This window comes from Ovis aries, chromosome 23, assembly GCF_016772045.2.
Source record: "Ovis aries strain OAR_USU_Benz2616 breed Rambouillet chromosome 23, ARS-UI_Ramb_v3.0, whole genome shotgun sequence".
Lineage (NCBI taxonomy): Eukaryota > Metazoa > Chordata > Mammalia > Artiodactyla > Bovidae > Ovis > Ovis aries.
The window spans coordinates 257086-272596 of record NC_056076.1 but is presented as its reverse complement, the minus strand read 5'-3'; positions in this window follow the sequence as shown (position 1 = coordinate 272596).

Sequence of the window (15511 nt, the reverse complement as noted above, 5' to 3'; positions counted from 1 at the left end):
AGAATTGATGCTTTTCAACTGTGGTGTTGGAGAAGACTCTTGAGAGTCCCTTGGACTGCAGGGAGATCCAACCAGTCCATTCTGAAGTAGATCAGCCCTGGGATTTCTTTGGAAGGAATGATGCTAAAGCTGAAGCTCCAGTACTTTGGCCACCTCATGCGAAGAGATGACTCATTGGAAAAGACTCTGATGCTGGGAGGGATTGGGGGCAGGAGGAGAAGGGGATGACAGAGGATGAGATGGCTGGATGGCATCACTGACTCGATGGACGTGAGTCTGAGTGAACTCCGTGAGATGGTGATGGACAGGGAGGCCTGGCGTGTTATGATTCATGGGGTCGCAAAGAGTCGGACACGACTGAGCGACTGAACTGAACTGAATGTTCTATTTTAATAAAAGAGAAGAGAGTATCATAGTGTATGGTATTGTCTTACGAAGCTTTCATTTACATATACCTACTGTGCTTTTTTTTAAGCCTGAAAAACACTAGTACATGTAGACATTAAACATGAGGCACAAAAACATAAAGGAAAATATAAGTATTAATCCGTGCCAAAGAAAACACAATATGGGGATGTCTATAAGTTAACATAAAGGAAATCAACCCTGAATATTCATTGGAAGGACTGATGCTGATGCTGAGGCTCCAATACTTTGGCCACCTGATGTGAAGGGCCAACTCTTTTAAAAAAATCTGGATACTGAAAAAGACTGAAGGCAGGAGAAAGGGACGACAGAGGACAAAGTGGTAGGATAGCATCACCGACTCAATGGACATGAGTTTGAGCAAACGCCGGGAGATGGTGATGGGCAGGGAAACCTGGTGTGCTGCAGTCCATGGCGTTGCAAAGAGTCAGATACGACTGAGCGACTAAACAACAAAATAAACTAATGTCAACCATGGAAACATTCATTACACAATAGATTCAAAAACTTCCATTTGCACGTGGAACAATGAGCAGACACGGAAAAGGCTATGCGGAGTTAAAATTGTTAGAATGGCTTTTAGCCTACACACACACACACACACACACACACACACACACACACACACACACGGCTAAACACACAAACTTTCCATCAAACTCAGAGAGTACTTCTTCTGACTAAGGCCTTCCCAGGAGCCCAGGGCCCCTAAACAAAGCTCCACCCCAGGATTTACCCATCTTTCCTCCTGGTACCTCCAGGCTGGACTCAGGGCTTTATACCTCAGTCCCGGTTCTGACACTGAGCCTGGCTGCCCACGGTGGCCCCCTGCAACAAGAGTGAGTGGATGAAGGAGGGAACAGGCACTTAAAGGCAGCTGGGCCAACTGGCACACAGCCCCGTGACCTGGGCACGCGGTGGGAGTGGGCGCGAAGGTCAGCGGGCCAGAGCGGGAGCCCCTTCCTCCCGGCGTGCCGTGACGAGGGGTCGCCCCAGGCCCATGTCCCCCGGCTCCCAAGGTCGAGACGTCCGGAGCTGTGAGCGTCAGCCCAAAGCCGGCTACACGCCGGCGAACCACTTACACTTCCATATCGCCTCTGCCTCTTCTCGGGTCACCAGCCCAGCCGAGCTCCAGGCCGGGAAGCTGTGGCTCCCGGCTCCGCGCCGAACGCCCTGGAGCCGGCTCCGCGCCTACAAAAGTGTCTCATCCAGGACTTTTTCTTCTTGGTATACACCTCAAGGAAACAGTTCAAGTGGGGTAAAAATAAATTATACAAAAACATTCAGAGTGACAAATTAGAAAGTAACAAACAGCTAAAAATAAGTGAAAGGCATAAAAATAATACGTGTTAGTTGCTCACTTATTTAATAAAACAACCTCGGCCCAGGGATCGAACCCAGGTCTCCAGCATTGCAGGCAGATCCTTTGCCATCTGAGCTAATACCATCTTTTTAAAAAATAATATGTAGCTACTTAAATAAAAATATGAATATCATCACTAACTAGAAATATTTCTATCAAATAATGTTAAAAACACAGAAGCCAAGAAAGCGCATGGACTGTGAGTCTATGTGAAAATATATGTGTTAACAAATGTGAAAAGAACCTTGGGAACAATGTATAAAGAGTTTAATATGTCTTAAGGCTTCCGTGGTGGCTCAGTGGTAAGGAACCTGCCTGCCAATGCAGGAGATGCAGGTTCGATCCCTGATGGGAAAGATCCCCTGGAGGAGGAAATGGCAACCCACTCTAGTATTCTTGCCTGAAAAATCCCATAGACAGGGGAGCCTGACAGGCTATAGTCCATAGGATCCCAACAAGTTGAAAGACTGAGCATGCATGCAAGTTGTTTTATCTTTATTACAAAAGTTTTTAAACATTTCTAACTTGTGGGGAACTAGTTCTAATTTTGGATGGAACTAGAGTATTTTAGTTTCCCTTCACTTTACATAATAAAGAAAAAATTCTGAGGTTTTAGTGAACCAAGACAGTTTTGCTTATCTGCAAACCCTGATGTGGCACAAAAGAAAAGTAAATTTATCAGGGGAGTGTATTAGTTTACTACAGCTAAAACTACCACTGACTGGGCAACTTAAGCAACAGAATTTATTGTCTCCCAGTTCTAAAGGCTGAAAGTCTGAGATCAAGGTATTGGCAGGATTTATTCCTTCTGGGAGCGGTGAGGGGTTTGTCTTTCAGTCACCAAGTCATGTCCAACCTTTTGCGACCCCATGGACGGCAGCATGCCAGGCTTCCCTATCCTCCACAATCTCTTGGAGTTTGCTCAAACTCATGCCTGTTGAGTCAGTGATGCTATCTAACCATCTCTTTCTCTGCCACCCTCTTCTCCTTTTGCCTTCAATCTTTCCCAGCATCAGGGTCTTTTCCAATGAGTTGGCCCTTCGCATAACGTGGCTAAAGTATTGGACCTTTAGCATCAGTCCTTCCAATGAATATTCAGGGTTGATGCCCTTTAGGACTGACCAGTTTGACCTCTTTGCTGTCCAAGGGACTCTCAAGAACTTCTCCAGCACCACGATTGAAAAGCATCAATACTTCTGCACTCAGTCTTTTTTTATTTAGTAATCCTGTATACGGTCTCAAACATATCAAAACCCTGTCAACTTGAACACAGTAAAACTAAGCTGATTACAGCATTCTTCTTTCTGTCCTCTAACACCTTTTAGGGTTTCCCAGTGGAACCAGAGATATTAATGGAAGACAGCCTTTAGCTTCACAGCTAGTAGATCAGATGTGTCTGACCTCCTGCAGGAAGGGCTTGGAGAAGGTGTGTCCATGTGCCCTGGGAGGAAGGCACCATCTCTTGCATTTGTGCCTCAAGAACAAGGTCAGAGAGGCTGTGGGTGGAGAACTGTAAGTAGGATCTCATCACTGGAAAACACACACAAACACCCTCCTGTGAAGAACTCAACTTTCATTCAGGAGGCCGATAAGAGCCTCAGCTTAGGGATGTCAACCAAAAAAGATGTACAGCTTGAAGAGTTGTTAAGTTTTATTGGGGGCAAAATGAGGATTGCAGCCAAAGAGGCAGTATCTCAGATAACTCTGGGAGGCTGCTCCAAAGACGTAGTGGGAGGATGTCAATATATAAGGTTTTGGTGAAGGGGGAGTTCAGTACCATTAAGTACTCATTTTACAAAAGGATTTTTGCTAGTTATGAGGATCTGATGTCACCATGAAGGAATTTAGTGCTTCTCTAGATATGAGGAGATGCAAGGATTGAGATCATAAAATCTGTTCCTAAAATCATCCATCACTTCATGACAAATAGATGGGAAAGAATGGAAACAGTAACAGACCTTATTTTCCTGGGCTTCAAAATCACTGCAGATGGTGACTGCTGCCGTGAAATTAAAAGACACTTGCTCCTTGGAATGAAAGCTATGACCAACCTAGACAGAAATTAAAAAGCAGAGACATTACTTTGCCAACCAGATCCATCTAGTAAAAGCTATGGTTTTTCCAGTAGTCATGTATAGATTCAAGAGTTGGACCATAAAGAAACCTGAGTGCCGAAGAATTGATGCTTTTGAATTGTGGTGTTGGAGGAGACTCTTGGAGAGTCCCTTGGACTTCATGGAGATCAAACCAAATAATCCTAAAGGAAATCAGTCCTGAATATTTATTGGAAGTACTGATCCAGTCTTCCTGAGCTGAGCCAGCCTCTCCCAATTCACCTCACTACATGGTTTCAACAAGAAGCTTAAAATCATTACTGAGTCCTGCCTCCTGCTTTTGGAGATGATGGGGACCAAGAAGATCTCCGAGGGAACAAAGCCCTAATGCCTCCAGTTCCATCTATTTGTTTGTTAATTCTTCTAAAAGAACCAGAAGCCCAATTAGAGGTATATTGATAGAAACAACTGATTCTTCAGAAAGAAAAGCTTTAATTCTTGGTGTTTATAGATTTCTGCAGTATAAATAAAACTGAGCAGAACCCTGTGGTGCTCCTGGGCATAAAAAACTTTCTGTGTCCTCCTTTCTTGTTTGTAGGAAATAGGCTTCAGCCTCCATGAAAGTGAAAGTTGCTCAGTCATGTCCGACTCTTTGAGATCCCATGGATTATACAGTCCATGGAATTCTCCAGGCCAGAATACTGGAGTGGGTAGCTTTTCCCTTCTCCAGGTGATCTTCCCAACCCAGGGATCAAACCCAGATCTCCCACATTGCAGGCGGATTCTTTACCAGCTGAGCCACAAGGGAAGCCCAAGAATACTGGAGTGGGTAGCCTATCCTTTCTCCACCAGATCTTCCTGACCCACAAATTGAACCGGGGGTCTCCTGCATTCAAGGAAGATTCTTTACCAACTGAGCTATCAGGGAAGACCTAGCCTCAATGACCTTCCCTGAATCCCACAGGGAAGGTTCAAATAGCTGCTAATCAGGGAAGGGAGAGGCTGCAGAGACAAGGGAGGAGAGGCCAAGAAACAATAGTGCAGCCTTGGTATAGAATCCCAGTTCCACCCTAAGGGATACACTTAGCAATATCTTTGAGCTCTTCTGCAGAACTAGAAGGAGATGTTCTCCCCTAACAAACAGGAGATGTTGACTATTTGAAGCAGTCTTCATGCCAGAGAGAAGGTCACAGTTTGATAACCTCAGGAATCAAAAAGCTCATCAGGGGATCCTCTGAGGCCAGATCAAAGGAACTTGGACCCTGCACAAAGCCTGATCCTTATCAACAACCCTGCCCTTGTATCATTGCTATAAAACTCCTCACCAAATCCTCCCAGGTAGGGACACACAGATTTTTCAGGTCATGAGCCTGCTGTGTCCCCCTTTGCCAGGTGAAGCAATAAAGCTATAATTTTCTACTTCACCCAAAACTTTGTCTCTGAGATTCTATTTGACACCAGTGCAGAGTGGCTGAGTTTAGCATCATAAATACTTCAACATGGCTGATTTCAAGCTACCAACAGGAGGTCACTGAACACAGAGTTGGAGCACCAGCATGCCCAACACCAAGTTTCAGGGTCTCAAAGCCAGGAGGCTGCCCGGGAGCCATTCCTGGGAGCAGACAGAAGGTAGGCTTTGTGGGTTTAAAGCAGAGCCTCCAACTGAGCAGCAGTGCTAGTGAGGAGCCATGGGCAGTGGGGCAGCGCCGTGAGAATCTGGGCCCCCACACAGCCTTCAGGGCAGTGGGGATGGGGAATGGGCAATGAGACGAAACCCAGCAGGAGAAAGTGCATTCTTTCTGAGCTGAGAGAGGCTCACTCAGTCTGGGTAAGAGAAATAGGACAGGCACAAGTGAAGCAATCAGAATCTTCTCAGCTTGAAGGAAAGCACCCCTCTTTCATTTCCCTTCTTGGGGTGTTCACCCTGAGATGACCTTGGCAGGAAGATGGACATTTAGGTGAGAGTTTCCAGGGGTCAACCAGCTGTCGTGTTACTGGACTTACATTCCACAAGGTTGTTCTCTCACTTGAGGGACTTGGTATGAGGCTGAGCCCAGTGCAAGACACACTTGGGCTCCTGTTATAGCTGATAAAGCTTGTGTGAAGGTGGGCAGAATACATCATGAGAAACACTGGGCTGGATGAAGCACAAGCTGGAATCAAGATTGCCAGGAGAAATATCAATAACCTCAGATATATATACAGATGACACCACCTTTATGGCAGAAAGTGAAGAACAACTAAAGAGCCTCTTGATGAAAGTGAAAGAGGAGAGTGAAAAAGTTGGCTTAAAGCTCAACATTCAGAAAACAAAGATCACGGTATTTGGTCCCATCACTTCATGGGAAATAGATGGGGAAACAGTGGAAACAGTGTCAGACTTTATTTTTGGGGGGCTCCAAAATCACTGCAGATGGTGATTGCAGCCATGAAATTAAAAGACGCTTACTCCTTGGAAGAAAAGTTATGACCAACCTAGATAGCATATTCAAAAGCAGAGACATTATTTTGCCAACAAAGGTCCATCTAGTCAAAGCTATGGCTTTTCCTGTGGTCATGTATGGATGTGAGAGTTGGACTGTGAAGAAGGCTGAGCGCCGAAGAATTGATGCTTTTGAACTGTGGTGCTGGAGAAAACTCTTGAGAGTCCCTTGGACTGCAAGGAGATCCAACCAGTCCATTCTGAAGTAGATCAGCCCTGGGATTTCTTTGGAAGGAATGATGCTAAAGCTGAAGCTCCAGTACTTTGGCCACCTCATGTGAAGAGTTGACTCATTGGAAAAGACTGATGCTGGGAGGGATTGGGGGCAGGAGGAGAAGGGGACGACAGAGGATGAAATAGCTGGATGGCATCACTGACTTGATGGATGTGACTCTGAGTGAACTCCGGGAGTTGGTAATGGACAGGGAGGCCTGGTGTGCTGTGATTCATGGGGTCGCAAAGAGTTGGACACGACTGAGCGACTGAACTGAACTGAACAGTGGAAACAGTGGCAGACTTTATTTTGGGGGGCTCCAAAATCACTGCAGATGGTGACTCCAGCCATGAAATTAAAAGACGCTTACTCCTTGGAAGAAAAGTTATGGCCAACCTAGACAGCATATTAAAAAGCAGAGACATTACTTTGTCAACAAAGGTCCAGCTAGTCAAGGCTATGGTTTTTCCAGTAGTCGTGTATGGATGTGAGAGTTGGACTATAAAGAAAGCTGAGTGCTGAAGAATTGATACTTTTGAACTGTGGTGTTGGAAAAGACTCTTGAGAGTCCTTTGGACTGCAAGGAGATCCAACCAGTCCATCCTAAAGAAAATCAGTCCTGAATGTTCATTAGGACTGATGTTGAAGCTGAAGCTCGAATATTTTGGCCACTTGATGCCAAGAGCTGACTCATTGGAAAAGACCCTGATGCTGGGAAAGATTTCAGGCAGGAGAAAGGGACGACAGAGGATGAGATGGTTGGATGGCATCACCGACTCAATGGACATGAATCTGAGTAAGCTCCGGGAGTTGGTGATGAATCGGAAGGCCTGGTGTGCTGGAGTCCATGGGGTCGCAAAGAGTCAGACACAACTGAGCGACTGAACTGAACTGAAGGCGGGTAAGACAACCAAGAGAAACTGCTGGGTCTCCTGTCACTCCAGCTGGCTCTCAGGGGCTCTGTACCTGTTTACAGCGCAGACTAGGTGTGCACCTCCACTCCAGCCTAACCCAGAGGTTGACTCTGGTTTCAGTGTTGTCCTTTTGTTAATTCAGTCATTCATTTGGCCACGTCAGGGCTCAGTGGTGGCACGCAGGCTCTTTACTGCATCATGCAGGGTCTTTTGTTGGGGCACATGGACTCCCCAGTTGTGTCACGCAGGCTCCAAAGCACTTGGGCTTCAGTAGTTGTGGCGCACAGGCTTAGCCACTTCTCGGCAGGTGGGATTTTAGTTCCCCAACCAGGGATCGCACCCGTGCCTCCTGCATTGCAAGGTGGATTCTTAGCCACTGGACCACTAGGGAAATAGTCCCGTTAATGGTGTTCTTGTACAATAATCCCCCATCCTTGCTGGAGTGATTTTTCCCATGAGCAAAGCTGATACATGTATGTTCCTTTCTGCTTAAAAACCCTTCCCTGGGTTGGGTTGACTCTCTTTTGCACAAGACAGAGGCTTTTCCTGATCTGGCCTCTACTCACCAGCTGTATCTGCCTCCCCACTCCTGGTAACTTCACTTTATCTAAGTTGCCATTCCTAAACAAGCCATGTTTGCTTGACTTTAGGCCTTAATACTTGTTTTTCCTGAGTTTTTACTCTTTTCCTACCTCTATGGGTCTCTTCCCATGCCAGGAATCTTGAGTCACATCAATGGTTTTATTAGTAAACTCCCAGGTTTTGGGTTTGTTCTTTTTACTATCTTTTATTGTGGCAAAATACATGTAATATAAAATCTGCCATTTGAACCATTTGAACCATTTTGGGGGCATTAGTGACAGTTACAAATTATACAACTATCACCACTACTTCCATAATTTTTCATCACTCTAAGCAGAAACTCTGAGCCTATTAAGCGATAACTCCCCGCTCTCTATTTCACCCAATCTCCACTAACATCTAGTGTCTAATTCACTTGGTCTCCGGGAGTTTGCCTATTCTAGGTATTTTATATAAATGCAATCATACAATAATTGTCCTTTCGTATCGGGCATCTGCAACTTAGCCTGTTTTCAAGGTTCATCCATGTTGTGGCGTGTGTCCGAATTCCATTCCGTTTCATGGCTGAATAATATTCCAGTGTGAATATACCACATTTTCTTTATCCATTCATATGTTAATACACATCTGGGTTGTTTCCACCTTTGGGTTATTGTGAATAATTCTTCTCTGAACATTGGTTAACATGTCACATTTTTGCCTCCACATAGTCAGATCTTATTACTAAGGTAGAACTGGCTAAGTACCATTTATCTTACGGAATCATCTACAAGCGGAAAATGATAGAACAGGAGTTCAAGCTCAAACCTCTGGCCCGTGTCCAGGATGTTTCCATTTTGCCCCACTGAATTACAGACTTTCTCAGATGGACCATCACATGTAAGTGTGAGGACTGAAGGGAGCAGAGCCTGAAGAGGTTACTTAGGAGGCTCCAGTAAGCCTGCAGTTACAGGTAGGGCTTTACCCAAGGGAGATAAAAATGGGTCCACATTTGATGCCCATAAAGGTCCACATGCAGTCATGCTCAGAAAGTAAAATGGTGTGGAGAGCGCTGTGGGTATGTGGATGTTAACTGGTTGAGAGAAGAGTGGAGAAGAATGGAAGATAAGATTAAAAAAAATTTTTTTTAAGGGACTTCCCTGAAAATCCAGTAATTAAGAGTCTGTGCCAATGCAGCAGGCACAAGTTCAATCCCTGGTCACAGAAATAAGATTCTGCCTGCTACTTGGTACAGCCGATAATATAATAAATAAATAAATAAATAAAAACTAAGAATGGGATATAAATGGAAAGAAGGGAGATTAGAGTAAGTGGTTATTTGTACTCAGCAAAGCTTTGGTCAAGCTACCACATCACTACCATATAATAAACGTAGTCCAATCAAGACAGAGTGGAATAGATGCCAACATGCAATCTTATTTCACATGCTTTTACATGACCTGAATATAAACAAGGATATACAATGGGTCATGTGAACGCCATGATCTAGCCTAAGTTTGGTCAAACCCAGCCCATTGCTGTTATCCTGCTTCCTAAGAAATAATCACTGAAAGCCTCTTTGATTTTCCTCCCCTGCCCCAAAGCCTTGAGACTTCATACTGAATTTTGTCAGCATTACAAGAAGTTGCAAGACACTCCAGTTCATACACTCAGAATTCCCTTTATGACCCTAATCCTGGGCCACTGCCAGGCAAAATTAGGAAGTAAAGAGCCAGGTGTCTTCCCCTTCCAGGCACCAGGTATGAATCATCAAAGATAGGATTTTAGGCATGAATAGGGAAGAAACTTTTTGAATGTGGGAACCCTGTGGGTGCTGCTCAAATCACACCATCAAGACACATCACATACTCAGCTTGGCTGAAGGGCTAGTCTTGCGTGGACAGATCCTCTCAAGACTGAGACACTCTGACAGGAAGTGGGCTTTGAAAGAACATCCTACTTCCTGGAGTTGAGCATAACTGGGAACACTAGGCTACCTTGATGCAGTCCAAGTAAACAGGGTTTGAGATGATGTGGCTTAAGGAAGGAAGCAAAAAAGGAACCTTGGGGAATAAGCCTGTAAATTAATTTTGTTTTCCCTTCAATTTCATATACCTAGAGAGCAAAACCACAGCAAATTCTAAGACAGACTGTATGGATCCACTAGGTGGTCACTAGGTTGTTCCTGGGAGCCCTCGTGTGTTCCTAGCTCCTGCTCCATATCCAGGTCCACACTCAGTACACAGCTACTGATGAATTCACCTAGAAAGGAAAGCTTCTACACATTCACGCACTATCAGCCTTGAGCAAAAATCTTAAGGAGCACAAGATTTGCCTTTTACCTCTGCCTACCTCTCCTTTCTCTCTGTAGGGCTTCTATCTCCGTTTCTCAGCTACTGACTCATCATCTCTTACAGCTTCTCCATTTCCTTCCACATTAAATTGTCCTTATCTGTTTACTGACAGGAGATTGTATACTGACTTATACTAAGGTGTGAATGACTGAAAATGGCTTACTATCCTGCCTTTTGCCAGAGTGGTTACATTCTTCAAAGTAATAATTTCACTAGTGATAGATTTGATACAATAGTTTTTAAAATCCAAGAAATGGAGAAAGATACACCACGTTAATACTAATCAAGAGAAAACTATATATTCTTTTTAAGATTCTTTTTCCATTATAGGTTATTACAAGATACTGACTATAATTCCCTGTGCTATACAGTAAGTAGATCCTTGTTACCTATTTTATATACAATAGTTAATGATAATTTCAAACTCCTAATTTATCCCTCCCTCCTTTTCCCCTTTGGTACCATAAATTTGTTTTATATGTCCATGAGTTTATTTCTGTTTTGTAAATAAGTTCTCGTGTATCATTTTTTTTTGGAGTCCACATATAAGCAGTATCATACAATATTTGTCTTCGTCTGACTTACTTCACTTAGTATGATCATCTCTAGGTCCATTCACATTGCTGCAAATGGCATTATTTCATTCTTTTTATGACTGAGTACTTAGCAGCAGCAACATTCCATTGTGTATATATATACCACATCTTCCTTACCCATTCATCTGTCGATGGACATAGGTTGCTTTCATGTCACACCTTAACAAATTAAAAAAAAAAAAGAGAGAGAAACCGAAGTATGCTCTCAAACCACAGTGGAAGTAAACTAGAAATCAATAACAAAAAGATTGCTGAAAAATTCTAAAATATTTGGAGACTAAACAATACACTTCTAAATACCACATGTGTCAAAGAAGTCTCAAGAGAAGATTTTAAACATTTAAACTAATTGAAAACACAACTTATCAAAATTTATCATGTACAAAGAAAGCAGTGCAAAAAGGGAAGTTTATAGCATTTAATACATTTATTACAAAAGAAGAAAGATCTAAAACCAGTAATGTAAGCTTACACTGTGTATGCATGCGTGCTCAGTAACTTCAGTCATGTCTAACTCTTTACGGCCCTATGGACTGTGGCCCACCAGGATTCCGTATCCATGGGATTCTCCAGGCAAGAATACTGGAGTGGGTTGCCATGCCCTCCTCCAAGGGATCTTCCTGACCCAGGGATCAGACCCCTAGCTCTTAAGTTTCCTGCACTGGGAAGCAGATTGCAATTAGAATAGAAATAAATGAAATTGAAAGCAGGAAAGCAACAGAGAAAATCAGCAAAACCGAAAGCCAATTGTTTGAGAAGATCAATAAAAATGGATACACCTCTGGCAAGCTAGTAAAGAGAAAAAGAGAGAAAATAGAAATTACTAATATCAGAAATGAAAGCAGGGCTATCACTATACCTCCCATGGATGTATGAGCAATAAAGGAATATAATGAACAAACCTATGCCTACAAATTTGATAACTTAGATAAAATGGGTCGATTCCTTGAAGATGCAGGTCTTTTTTTCTGAAACTCTTTTCTACCAAGACTCACACAAAGAGAATATATAATCTGTACAGGTTTTTCTCTATTAAAGAAAATAAGTGGATCACTAATAACCTTCTAAAACTGAAAGCATTAGGCCCAGATGGTTTCACTGATGACTTTTATCAAACATTTAAGGAAGAAATTGTATCGATTCCCTTAGCATCTTTCCCAGAAAAGAGAGGCACAGGGAACACTTCCTAACTCATTCCGTGAGGACAGCACTATCTCAATACCAAAACCAAAGACTTCACAAGAAAACAAAACTAGTATCTCCCATGAACACAGAAGGAAAAATCTTTAAAGAATTATTAGTAAATTGAAGCCAACACTATATGAAAAGAATTTTATGCCGTTCTTTTATAATGGTATAGATAATACCAAGTGGAATTTATCCTGGGTATACAAGGCTAGTTCAAAACTCTAGCTTTGTGTATCCTCCAAAATCAATGAATGGAAGGAACCCAGCATATCAGTCTAGAGAAGAAAAATCATATGAACATACTAATAGATACAGCAAAGGTACTTTACAAAATCCAACCCCCATTCATGATATATTTTATACAAAATTAATAATAACAATTCTTCATGAATAGATAATTGTCAAAACACTAAGAAGATTTGCCTTGCTAAAGTTTTAAAACATGTTATAAATGGACAACCACCCAAAGGGATGGGATAAAAACACCATGAGAATTTCTGCAGTGAAGATAGATTTTGACCAAAACATCATGCTGCCAGCCAGGTGCTGCCTTTCCTTTCTACTGTCAGAATGCTTCTCAGGATCCAGACAGGCAAACATCAGTTAAGAAAGAACCCTTTGCTGTTGGCAAAGGAAGTGGTGATCCCAGAATGCCAAACCTCTGCTCTCACCAGGATGACAAGGTCTGGGGTGACAGTCAGGCTACTGCAGCTCAAAGTGAACAGAATCAATTCTGTAGTTAACCCCATGTCTCCTTTGACAGTTCTCTGGCAAAATTGGTCTTCAAAGCACAAGGATTTAGAAAATGAGGAGCATTTTCCAGAGAAAAAGAAAAAGAAGAAGAAACCAAGAGCTATAAACAAGGGGAACAAAGAAGCTATGTCAGTATCCTTTCTGCATCCCAGTGTCCTGGTTGTCAGGGTAACAAATCCACTCCACAAGCGAGGTCAATTATCCCCTCTTGAAGTGAAAGGGTGAAAGTCACACTCTGGCTAAAGCACGTCACTCACAATATGATTCAAAACTCTTGCTTAGAAAAGTGGAAAATTAAGCATTCAAATGCATTTACAATCCAGAATATCAGAGTTAGATGACCTCGTAAAAAAATTTCATGTTCCATTTAATAAATGAAGACACTCTGGGGCAGAGAGGTTAAATATCTGGCCCTTGGGTACATGACAAGGTGGAGCAATACAGGACAATAGTTTCCAATAGATCAGGGCTTGATTCTCAAACACCAAGAAATCACTGCACCCATCTGAGCCCTTGTTTCTTCATCTGTAAAATGGGCATAATAGGAATCACTTCACAGGATTGCTGTTAAAATTAAGACTTAAACCTGAAGAGCATTGGCACAGTTTTGCCACATAAAAATCCTCAATAATCATTTTCCTTCTCTCTTTTGGATCTCAGGGTCAGAGCTAGAGCTCAGTCCTGGGCTCTGGAGTCACAGTTCATTCCTGGTTCCTCTGGTCCCAGTGAGAGCAACAGGCAGAGTATTTGCAGGTATCAGGTTCAGGCTGTGGAGGAAAGGACACCTAGGTGTGTTACCATGTCTCTCTAGCTCTGCTGTCCAGCAAATGATATACAGAACGGGGCTTAGTTTCTGCCTCTACCCTGATAAGCTGTACATGAACACCTAGATCCACCTGCAGTTCAGTTTTTCCATCAGAGAAATAGGGTGTGGGTCTGTTAGTTGCTCAGGCATGTCTGACTCTTCGTTACCTCATGGACTGTAGCCTATCAGGCTTCTCTGTCCATGGAGTTCTTCAGGAAAGAATACTAGAGTGGGTTACCATTCCCTTCTCCAAGAGATCTTCCCTACCCAGGGGTCAAACCCGAGTCTCCCACATTGCAGGCAGATTCTTTACCGTCTGAGCCACCAGTAAAGGTCATTAAAAATTGATATTATCTTTTGATATTGATATTTTGGAAGCCTCCCCAACTGCTCAATTCAATGAGCTTTCCTTCACTTGTATTTACATATACATGCTGTAAGATCCAGAAGTGTGTGTGTGTGTGTGTGTGTGTGTGTATAACTGGGGATAGTGGAGGGTGATGGGAATAGATGGGAACGTGATCCTATTCCCATCTTTCCAACATGGAAAAATGATCAGGGTCAATAAGGACTTTGGTCAGCCTAGGTTGTCATACATACAAAGAAAAAGCCTGTAGATCAAGAAAAGAAGGCTGCATGGTCTTAGGAGAAGAGAATGTGGGCAGAGGAAGACAAAAAGGAAGGAAAGAATTAGTTGCTCAATCGTATCCAGCTCTTTGTGACCCTATGGACTGTAGCCTGCCAGGCTCCTCTGTCTATAGAATTCTCCAGTCAGGAATACTAGAGTGGGTTGCCTTTTCCTCCTTCAGGGGATCTTCCGGACCCAGGGATCGAACCCAGGTCTCCTGCATTGCAGGCAGATTCTTTACCATCTGAGCCACCAGGGAAGCAGAGGAAGACAAATGCAATAGCAATTTAAAAAACAACACTAGGGGATTCTCCCTACAGCCCAGTGGCTCCCCAAATTGGCATTTTCAGCCCTGACCTCTGCCCAGAACTCTAGATGAAGACTTGAATGGTTTCACAGGCATCTCAAATTAACTTGCTCAGAAGAAGAGTTCTTGACTCTACCTTACCAAATCCAGACTGGCTCCTCTTTCAAGCACCCCGTCTCAGAAAAGGGCAACACAATCCGCTTGGTTACTTAAGCCAAAAAATCTAGGGATGTTCCCGGGTCTCTTTCTTTCATCTTCCTCAGGGCCTTTGATGCTACATTCACAGTGCATCCTAATCCATTCTCTTCACATCTCTACTTCTTAAACTCCACCACCATCAAGTCTGGTCCACCATGAATTTCTGTTTTACCATTGTGGTAACCACCCTGATCCTAGACTTCTTCCCTCTTTACAAACCCACTAGTGACCTTTTAAAAATACATGTGTGCATGTGTTAGTCACTCAAGTCATGTTCAACTCTTTCGCAACCCTATGGGCTGTAGCCCATGAGGCCCTTCTGTCCATGGGATTTCCCATGTAAGAATTCTGGAGTGGGTTGCATGCCCTCTTCCAGGGGATCTTCCCAACCAAGGGACTGAATCTGCATTGCAGGCAAATTCTTTATCATCTGAGCCAATATAGAACCAGATCAAATTATCCCTAAGCTGAAAGCTTTCCAATGATTTCCAACTGCACTTGGAAAAAAATTCCAAATTCCTTCTTTTGAGTCAGAAAAGCCTCAATGATCCCCCCTACCCTCCACTGTCTTTCCAACACATCCCACACCTCTCTGTTCATTCACTGGGCTCTGTTCCTCAAATGTTCCAAGGTTAGTCCTGGGCTGGGGCCTTTGCATCAGCTTGCAA